The sequence below is a fragment of the Otolemur garnettii genome, unplaced genomic scaffold (genome assembly GCF_000181295.1).
Source record: "Otolemur garnettii isolate 467f Iridium unplaced genomic scaffold, OtoGar3 scaffold00011, whole genome shotgun sequence".
Classification (NCBI taxonomy): Eukaryota; Metazoa; Chordata; class Mammalia; order Primates; family Galagidae; genus Otolemur; species Otolemur garnettii.
Window position 1 is genome coordinate 26,771,122 of NW_003852406.1, and position 10,254 is coordinate 26,781,375.

A 10,254-nucleotide genomic window follows, 5' to 3' on the forward strand; every position below is an offset into this window, starting at 1 on the left:
CCTGCAAAACCTTAAGAAGTTGGTTTTCCTCCCATTTACCAAATGAGGAAACTAAAGCACAGAGAGGTTAAGTAACTTGCCCAAGGTCGCAGAGCTGAAAACTTCCTTATTGCCTGCAGGCAGAAAACAAACTCCCAGAAAGACACGTGGGGCTCTTTGGATCTCTCTTGCCCGTGCTTTGCAGAAACCCATCTCCCACCGCTCTCCCCCACCCACACTACAAGCTGCAGGCGTGCTGAGCTATTTATAGATCCCAGCAGCCACCAGGCCCTCTCAGCACTCCTGCCTTTGTGCATGCTGTTCCCTCTGCCTGGGTCCCAGCTCTCTGAAGTCTCCCCATTGGCCTTTCCTTCTTTTCTTCTTCCTGGGGACCTTGTATACCACCTCTCCACTGCTACCAATTATTCCGTTGCGATTGTCTGTGGCCAGTCATTCTACCCCCACCCGACTGAGAACGCCTTGACGGTAACGAAGTGGTCTTACAAGCAGACCCCAGAGCGGGGTCTGTCACACTGTCAGTACCAGGAAATGTGTGAATGAATGCCTACTGCTGTGAGTGAGGTCCACTATCCTGGGAAGAGGGGCCTGGGTTCGGTCTTCATCGCTTCTGCAGTGGAGCAGCTGCGCCGTGAGAAGGCTAGGCAGTTGCTCCAAGGCCGGCTGGGAGGGACCTTCGGAGCCTTCAACGCAGGCAAGCAGGTGGGGGCAGGGAGTGGGCGCAGACACACCCCCCGCAGTGCCCCGGGCGCCCAGCAGGGGTCGCCGCTCCGCCGGCCCACGCCCCACCGCGCGCCGGGCAGGCCCCCTTGCGCAGGCGCGCTGCCGCGGGCGGAGGATCCGGGCCGCGCTTCCTCTCATCAGGCCTGCTAGCTTCCTCCCGGCGGAGCCCCGGGCGAGCCGAGGTTGGCTGCGGCCGCCGAGCCCGCCGACGCCCTCCCGCTGCCGCTCCACCCCGCACCCTGCCCCGGGGGTCTTGCTGGGGCGGAGTCCGAACGGGGCGACCGCCTGGCCGCGCCGCCGTCTGGGCCGTCCCTGTCCAGCCGTCCCTCCCGCCCCTCTGGCAGCGGGAGCCTCCGGGGCGTGGAACGCGGGGAGCCCCCGCGGTCCCCGGATTAAGCGTCCGGGGCGGCCCCTGGCAGCCGGCGCGACGTTCCAAAATCAAACCTTAGTGGCGGCGTTCGGAAGCGGAACTCTGCCGGGGCCGCGCCGGCTACATTGTTTCCTCCCCCCAACTCCCTCCCGCCCCCTTCCCCCGCCTTTCTTCCCTCCCCGACCCGTGCCGCGCGGCCACCCCCCTACCTTTTGCCGTCCCTCCTCCCCTTTTTTTGCACCCTTACCTCTTTGTACCGCACCCCCTGGGGACTCTTGCGCCCCTCCCCTCCCCCCTGGCCGCATGGACCGTCCTGCGGGCCGCTGATGCCGCCCTCGGCGAGGTGGCCCGGACCCACAGCGCCCCAAGAGAGGTGAGTGCCTGGCAGCCCTGGAGGAGGTGTGTGTCTGAGTGTCCTCTGGAGGGAGGAGAGTGGAGGTTGTGTGTCCAGCCTCTGTGGCCGCGTCCATTCCCATCCCCCACCTCATTTACCCCTTCTTTCTCGAGTTCGAATTGTCCCAGGATCCCCTGTCAGACCTAACTCGAAGGGAGCGCACGAGGGAGGTACTGCCCTGCAGCCCCACAGACCTGTCTTCTCAGATCATCCCTAGTCCTCCTCTAAGGAGCATAGGGGAAGAAGCTCAGGGCTCGGGCCTGGGGATTGAGCTGGACTTGTGGGAATTTGGCCTTCCCTGCCCAGTGCCTCCCTGCAGTGCCCTGGCCTGCTTGGTTCCAACCCCTCCCTCTTTCTTCCACCGAGGCCCTGCTGGCTGCAGGCAAGCCCAGGGCCCAGCTACCTCACTTGAGCCTTGCTAAAAGCCCAGGTCCTGGAACTGAAGCTGTCACCATAGGCCTTCTGGAAGACCAAGCCTAAGCCAAGGGACCTCTGACCTTTGGATGGGAAACTGGGCAGGTCTTTGATCCTGGGTGAAGGTGACATGGGGGATTAGCACTATGCCCCCACCTTCTGGCATCCTGGTCAGTCCATTCTCCCAGGCTCCTCAGGGCCCAGACCAGGTGTCAGGAAGGGGTGTGTCCAGCCACCAGATCTTTGGAGCTTGACTAGGGGTTGGCTTCTCTGCCTATTTCATGGACCAGGGACCTAAGACTCAAAGGGAGAAGTTGCTACCCCAGGCTTCTGGTAGAGTTAGGCCAGCTGTCCTTTTATCTCCAGCTCTGCAGAGCTGGACTGCTATGGATAGAGGGAAACCAGGAAGGCACCTTCAACCAGCAGGGATGCAGGTCCCCACCCTGGCCCAGGAGGGACCTTGTAGGGTGAGCACGTGCTCCCCTGCAGAGGGCTAGAGGGAGGAAATGGCTTCCGGTCCCAGCTCTGCCCCTCAGGCAGCATCAGCATTGCCCCTGACATTTCCCTTTGGTCTGCTAGCAGGGGATATGGCGAGTGTATGGCAAGGGAGCACCTGGTGGTGTGGCAGGACCTGATCCTGGCCCCTGGCACTCAGTTGAAATAGTCTGGTGGTCAGTTCTAGTCCAGGCCTCCCACACATTTGGCCCAGCCGGCACAGGAGCAACCAGATTCAGAATATGAACAGGATCAGGATGGGCAAGGTGAGCGCCCTGTCTCCACTGGCAGTACTCTACAACCCTGGCATGGGAGCACTGTCATAGTGAGGGCACCAAAGGGACTATTTCAGGCTCCTACTGCCCTGGGGGTGTGGCCATGGCAGGAACCAGGCAAAAGGCAGCAGGGGTGAGATTGGGAGCCTTGAAGGATCCTCTTGCTCCCAGGAGAGCAGGCCATTTTCTGGAGATTGCTGAGCCATGTTTAGGCACCCTTGAACCTGCTGGCACTTTCATTCTGCTCAGGCCCCTATTTGTTGTGGGGTTTTTTGTTTTTGTTGTTACCCTGACATGCACAGTGAAGAGGACCTAGATGTCCTGGGCTGTGAGACTCCCCTCACATAGCCCCACACCTAGCCTTAACTTCCTTTCCAGTCTAAAGGGCTTCGACTGGGGCCTGACACAGTTGAGTGCTTTTGTACCAGCTGTGAGGGTACATCCTGGGGTCCCAGGGCCTTTGTAGGAGAGAGTCTGGCTTGTGGCTAGTACATGTGCAGGGGTGTGTTTTGTTTGTTTTTTGAGACAGAGTGCCATGGGGTCATAGCTTACTGCAACCTCAAACTCCTAGGCTCCAGTGACCCTCTTGCCTCAGCCTCCCAAGTAGCTGGGACTACAGCCACCTGCCACAACACCCGGCTAATTTTTCTATTTTTAGTAGAGATGGTGTCTTGCTGTTGCTCAGACTGTTCTCAAACTCCTGAACTCAAGGGATCCTCCTATCTTAGCTTCCCAGAGTGCGAAGATTACAGGCATGAGCCACTGTGCCCTGGCACGGGGGAGCATTTTTTATTTGGTGGATTTGGTGCCATCTTCCCTCTCAGGAGAGGCTGTTCTCTCTGCATTGGGTCACAGGTGAGGAAAGACTAGAAAATTTTCCCCTTCATTGTAAGTGTGCCAGACTCCCAAGGGTTGGAAAAGAGACATAGTTTAGCCTACCCCCCAAAATAGGCAGGGGCTAAATCCCAGGATCCACAGTGTGACATGCTTGCTCCCGAAAGGACGGCATCCCTTGGGTCAGTTCTGGGCTCCATCTTTTGAGGGATTTTGAAGCCTGGATATATAGTCCCCAAAGAACAGAGATGTTGCATTTGAGAAAGATAAGGTAGGAAGACATCCTTACATATCTGAGGGACTGTCCCATATGGGAAAGGCCATCCCCATAGCAGAAGTGTCCCTAATACCTCAGCTGGAGCTGGTGAGCAGTTCAGTCCTAGGGAAGTGAATCTAAGCTTATTGTAAGGAAACTGTGTACATACTAATTTTCTTGATTTGGAAAGTAGCAAAACAGCAGTATAGAAAATTTAAAAAACAAAACAAAAATCACCCACGATTTTTTCAGTAAGCAATGACTGAAATATGCTAAATGTGTTAGCATTTTAGAGTTCCCTGCCAATCTTTCCTGATTTTTTTTTCATCACTGTTACTGTTTGAGTGTGCCTGTCATGACACCTTTTTTCATTGAATACTGTGTCTGTGGACATTTCCTCATAGTGCTACATGGTCTAATGCCTCTATAAAGCTACAGAATATTCCAAGCAGCTGTGCCTTCACCTGTACTCTTTTTTTTTTTGGCCAGGTCCAGGTTTGAACCCACCACCTCTGGTATATGGGGCTGGTGCCCTACTCCCTGAGCCACAGGCGCCTCCCTTTCACCTGTACTCTTTAACTGGTGTGTGCGTTGTATCTTCTATGAAAGGGTAGTGGTTGTCACTGCGGGGCCCCAAAGCAGCCAGGGTATTGCAGAGAACAGGTAACTTGGCACCTGACTGGTTTCAGGCTCAGCCATGCCACTTAGGCCAAGGGTAGAGGAACCTTAGACAAGTCACTGATCCTCTGAATCTCCTTTGTATAAATGGGGGATGGTGATTTCCTTCAGAGGAAGGTGTGAAAACAGCATGAACTAGCTAATTGAGGAGCTAGAAAGTGCCTGGCACAATCCCTCTCTTTTGCTTACCTTTTATAAGTAAGAGTTGGCATTGTTAAAGGAATGTCCACTGCAGGCTGCCTCAATACGTGGGAAAGACACCTGAGCCATGGGCCAATGTTGGCTGACCATTTACCAACAGAAAGATGAGATCCCCTCTGAAACCATCTGCTTCTGAGGTTCTGGGCTACTAAGGCCAGGGTCCTGCCTAGCCTCCCTGCCTTCTCTTCTCCCTATGCTATGTGATGGGCTAGCCCTGGGAATATGGGCTGCTCCTTGGTATCCTGACCCCACCCATTTCCTTTCCGGTCTCCCAATATCAGAGCTAAGTAGACAAGGCCTCTTCTCTGAGAGCCCAGCAGCCTTCTGCCTCCTAGCTTAGGCCAGGCCAGCCCAGCCCAGCCTTTCCCCAGTAGAAATAGAGGTTTACTTAGCGTGAGACTTGGGCGGGGAACCCAGACATCCTAGGGACAGCCATGCCAGCCTCAGCTTCCCACCCTTTCCCAGTAGCTAAAGAAGGGAAGAAAGCTAGGGGAGGGAGCATTCTAGAGCCTTAGAGCCTCCCAGCTGGGAGTTAGAAGGGAACATAAACAGTCCACAGAGTCACTGGAGAACTCTTGTGTGTTAACATCCTCCTCCTTGGCAGATGTTCCCCAGGTCTAACCTGAGCGTGTCCTGCTGTGACACCTTGCTTGCTCTTTTTGCACTTCTATGGAGACCAGAGTAACTGGGAGTAAGTACCCTCCTGGAGCCACCTCGTGGGCAGTAGAAGGAAACCCATCTCAGCTGGGCATTCCCTGGGCCTAAGAGACGATAGCCCCAGATGACCCTAGAGTAACCCAAGACATCCTAGGCAGGGGGGTCCTCCCCCATTAAATATAGGGATCCCACAGGCATGTGACCTTGGACTCTGACTGCTGAACTTTTGGCCGTGGAGTGTCTCCCTCCTCCTCAGTCTTGGTGTAGGGGAAGTGGGCATTACAACTGCCCTCCTGTCTCACAGCTTGGACTGAGATGAGGTCACAGGGTGGGGTCCTCCCCAAGATGCTGGCCTGGCTTGTGTGAGCCCTTTGGATGTTTCTCAGTTCCCCCCGCCCTTAGTTGGGGACAGGATGGGTGGGGGAGCAGGCCATCCTCCATGCCTTGCAGGGAGCACTGCCTCCCTTCCTCCTCTCCTCTGGGTCCCTTCATCCACAGGCTGGAAATAGAATCCGCTAAGTAATGATTAAAGTCAAATTCAGACCTAAAAATAAAGAACTGGTGAAGGAAGAAATAGTGCTCCCTGCATGGCTGAGGGGAGAATGAAGAGGGAGAGGGTAGCTTCAGGTGACTGAGTCCCTGATGTCTAGTGTCAGGAGTGCTCCACCAATCGAAAGGTGCTCTTTTATCCAGCCTGATGCCCCTGCAGTGCCCATTAGTTATAGACTGTGATGGCTAGGGCAGACTGGCCAGACCTGGCAGAGACTCCCATTTTCCCCGGGGGGAAACAGACTGAAAAGGGGGAAACAATTTGTGCAGCAGCTATCTGGGACCTCCCCTTAACAGGCCCCCCAGAGACTAGAGGGCCCCCTGCAGCTAAGCCCACCCTTTCTGCTTGCTCAGTTTCTCTTCCTGGTTTTGAGGTGCTGCGATGAGGGCAGCTTCTCATCACACACTAGCTGTGCAAAGCCTCCAACCGCAGCTTCCCTCCCCCTCTCCTTCCGTGGTCTGGGCCCAGAGTCAAAGAACAAGCAGAAGAGAGGCCACTTGGCCTGTTGGAAGCTTTATGGGTGGGTAAAAACCTGGGTGTCATCTGACGCCTGTCCACCCTAGCTGCTGCTTCCCAGCCCTGACCAGCCCAGCAACCAGCCTAGTGCATCTGCAGCCTCTGCTATCTAAGTTGTAGGGAAATAAGAGAGGAGGAGGAGGAAGAACAAACCCTGAGAGCTCCCCTGCTGGCTGGTAGTGGAGACTTAGGGGAGGTCTGTGGTTCTAACTTCCTGACAGGGCTGGTAGGAGCTCAGAAGCTGAGGATCTGTGTGGGCTGGAGCATCCTGGAGGGCTTCCTGGAGGGGAAGGACATATGAAAATCTAGCAGCATTTAAGGAAGAGGCAGTGTTGAGGGCAGAGGTCCTCATTTGGAGCTTGTAAACTGTCTGGGGCTGCTAGCTAGTTGCTGTGTGGCCCTGGACAAACTCTTGGCCTTTCTGTGCAAGGCCAGGGTATGCAGATAAGCAAGAAGTGGGCACAGATGTACCTCTGCTTCCCCGAGCAGAAGAGCCAAGCTCTGGGCAGACCTCCCCTCAGTGCCCTACATCTGTCCATTTTCTGGGAGTTATCGTGTCTGCCCAAGGAAAGGTCTCTTGATCAAGGTTCAGACAAACCTGGGCTCAAGTCCCTGTTCTATCCACTTGGAAGCTGTGACACCCATCCACCACCTCCACCATCCCGCCCATTCCCTAGCTGTTTCTTACTCTGTCAGAGATCAACAGTACACCCATAGGTGTTTTGAGGTTTAAATAACTAATGCAGGGTCCTGAACCACACTGGATCAGCAGACTCTAATTCCCATGCTTTTCTTTCTTTCTTTCTTTCTTTTTTTAATTCTCATGCTTTCTGCTGAGTGTGTTGCTAACTCCCTCTTCTCCCAAGTGGGTAGCAAGTCTGTCCTTCTTATTGGTCCCCCCATAGCTTTGCCCTCCAGCTGTGTGTTCTGAGAGTCCCAGTTCTGAAACAGGGAGGCCAGAAATCCCAGACCAAAGTTCTCGACAGTTCATGGATCTCAGCCCTCAGTCTCCCCACCTATAATGTGGCTAGGAGACTTTGGGGTAAAGGACAAAGACAGTTTATGATTTTCAATGGGTCATTGGAAGTTAGTGCTGAGAAGCTGTATGTAAATGTAGGCAAATGCTAAGACCATAGCCTGTGTTAAGGGGTGTGGGGGGAGCAGAGGCCTGGGTTAGGGCCCTAGGGAGGCCCAGAGTCCCCATTGCCCAGCACACGTAGGTAATTAGGCTCTTGAGCAGTAATTAGAAACCTTTCTGGGCCAGGAGAGGGAGCCTCAAGCTGCAGCCATGCTGGGGAGGAGGCTCCCCCGTTAGCCTGCTCTAACCCCAGCCCCCACCTCTCCCAAACCACTAGACGGGATTTCCGGTCCCACTGAGCCATGAGGGCAGGAAAAAAGCTAGTGAAATGCTGTAACTTATTTTTTAGCATTTTTCAGCCTTTAAACCTACCCCTCCCCTTAGGGCAGGGGTGCTGAGGGCTGAAGTGAGCCTTGGGCTGGGGTAAGGCAGCATGCACTAGGCCCAGGCATTCTTCCAGTCCTTTCTGGCCCCTGGGGAGGCTTAAGCATCTTCAAGGGTCTTGTGCTCTGTTCTGCTGCTGCCAACCCTGGACATCTGTGCAGTGGGGGTGCTGGGGGGCCTCCTACTGGATCAGTGGGAGCCCTGCAGACTGCTGGGGAGGCGGTGTCACAGCACTGTCAGCCTGGGTGCCCTCTGCAAAACTAAGGGTGGGGCTGATTTTATTGCTGCCGAACCAGCCCAACTGCTGGTGCATGCCCCGCCCTCCTCAGGTGCACTGCCCTTTTGGAAGGGGCGTGACCAGATCTGAAACTTAATTCTGCCGGCATTTGTACTGTGACCTGTAAGCTGGGCTCAGAGTTTCCCTAGGCCTTCTTCAGCCTTAATTAACTCCCTCTGTGCCACAGTTTGGAATCCAATCCTGGCTTGCTCCAGCACACCCATCTCCCTGGCATTTCTCCCTCAAATCCTTCCAGTTCTGGTTTCCCTGCCCCTTCTTCCTCAAAGCCTTCCTAGGTGGCGCAGTCTCAATCTTGAGGTACTGAGTGAGCACACTAGGCCCTGGTTGACCATCCAGTAGCCTGAAGGACAGCAGTCAGCTCTGTGTTTGGGGGGGAGCGGGGGTCACCAGCCCCAGGCTAGGCACAATGGAGAGGACCCAGAGAGATCTTGGGTTCCCAAGGGTAGCACCTTCTAGGCCTTTTCCTCTTGCCCACCCTGGCCCACCAAGCATGGCTCTGGGCACACAGAAAGTCTCCTGAAACTCTGGCTCAAAGAATGAAAAGGTAGGGTGGATCTTGCTGTTACCTGGTGCTTCCAGTGGCTGCCCCCAGAGGATCCAGCTGGGTCCTATGGCAGGACGAAAGTCTCTGGGGGCCACAGCCTTAAGTTCCCCCAGGTCTCTTGTGCACTTCCCTTTTCACTGGGTATTTTTAGCTGGGTGTAAACAGTTACTAAAGGCTCCCACGCCCCATCAGGCAGAACAGTTTTGGTGAAGGGGGCAGGGCAAGAAGCCCTTGACTTAGCCCGGTCCTTAGCACATGCCTGGCTTTTGGAGGTTTATAGCTGTCTGCAGGGCAGATAGAAGGCAACCTGGAAGTTTCTGGGCTCCCAATTCCCCTCCATCCTCCTCCTTTGCCAGCCTGGGCTCCCAAGAAAGACCTGCCTGAGGCTGTGGCCACTGACCTCGGTGCCTGGGCACAGTGCCCAGCCTGTTCCCAGGACCCCAGCACAAAGGCTGCTGGGGGCAGGGTTTGGGGCAGGAAGTCAGAATGAAGCACTGGCCCTATCACATCCGAAGCCCCTGTTCCTTAGCCCTGTGAGGGTAGGGATGGTAGGGTGAGAGCTATTGTCCCTGTGAGCTTAAATATAGACCCATTAATTAGAACCTCGCTGTGGTACAGCCAGCCTGGCTTCTTCCCTTCTCATGCATTCATTCAGCACTGGTTTACTGAGTGACCACTCTGGCCCAGCCCATGTTAGGGATGGATGCAAATGTGAGTCAGACCCTAGTTTTCCCCTGGAGAGTTCCCAGTCCACCCTAAACCAGAGGCCACAAACAGTGGCCTCCTGGAGCACAGGAATGTGTGAGGTGTGGTAGGGCCTGGGCAACAGCTGGGGACCCAAGGAAGGCTCCTGACAGAGGCAGTTTACAAAAAGTTACTTATTTTCAATGTTATTTTTAGGGAGAAAGTAATAAATGCAAGAAGTTTAAAAGAAAAAAAAAGTCCCAAAGAACAAAATGACAAATATATGGTAAAAAGTAAGTTTCCCTTGAACTTGATCCCTTCCCATCTGAGAGACAGCCTCTGTGATCAGTTTCCTCTGTTGTTCCAAGGATAATCTAGGTATATTTGAGTTTAGAAAATATATTGTTCATCTTCTTTAAAAACATAGCTTGTAGTATAGCATAGGTGATTTATACCTAGCTTTTTTGTTTGTTTGTTTCAGGTTAATTGAGGGTACAAAGAATTAGGTTACAATGTTTGCATTTGTTAGGTAAAGTCCCTCTTATAATTGTGTTACACTTGGCTTTTTTTTTTTTTTTAAGACCGAGACTCAGTTTATTGCCCTCGGTAGAGTGCCGTGACATCACAGCTCACAGCAACCTCAGACTCTTGGGTTTAAGTGATTCTCGTGCCTCAGCCTCCCAAGTAGCTGGGACTACAGGCACCTGCCACAACACCTGGCTATTTTTTGTTGCAGTTTGGCTAGGGCCAGGGTCGAACCCACCACCCTCGGTATTTGGGGCCAGCGCCCTACCCACTGAGCCACAGGCGCTGCCCACACCTGGCTTTTTTTTTTTTTTTTTCAGACAGAGCCTCAAGCTGTCCCCCTGGGTAGAGTGCCGTGGCATTACAGCTCACAGCAACCTC

General features: G+C 54.2%; 1 protein-coding gene across 1 annotated transcript in view; it reads left to right on the plus strand.

Moving 5' to 3' along the window:
* Positions 1-837: 837 nt before the first annotated feature.
* Positions 838-10,254, plus strand: part of CSK (C-terminal Src kinase) — a 24,307-nt gene continuing 14,890 nt past the window's right edge. Inside the window, exon 1 of the mRNA XM_003784517.2 lies at positions 838-1,463. The gene's annotated coding sequence lies outside the window, so the exon portion shown is untranslated. The remainder of the gene's footprint in view (positions 1,464-10,254) is intronic.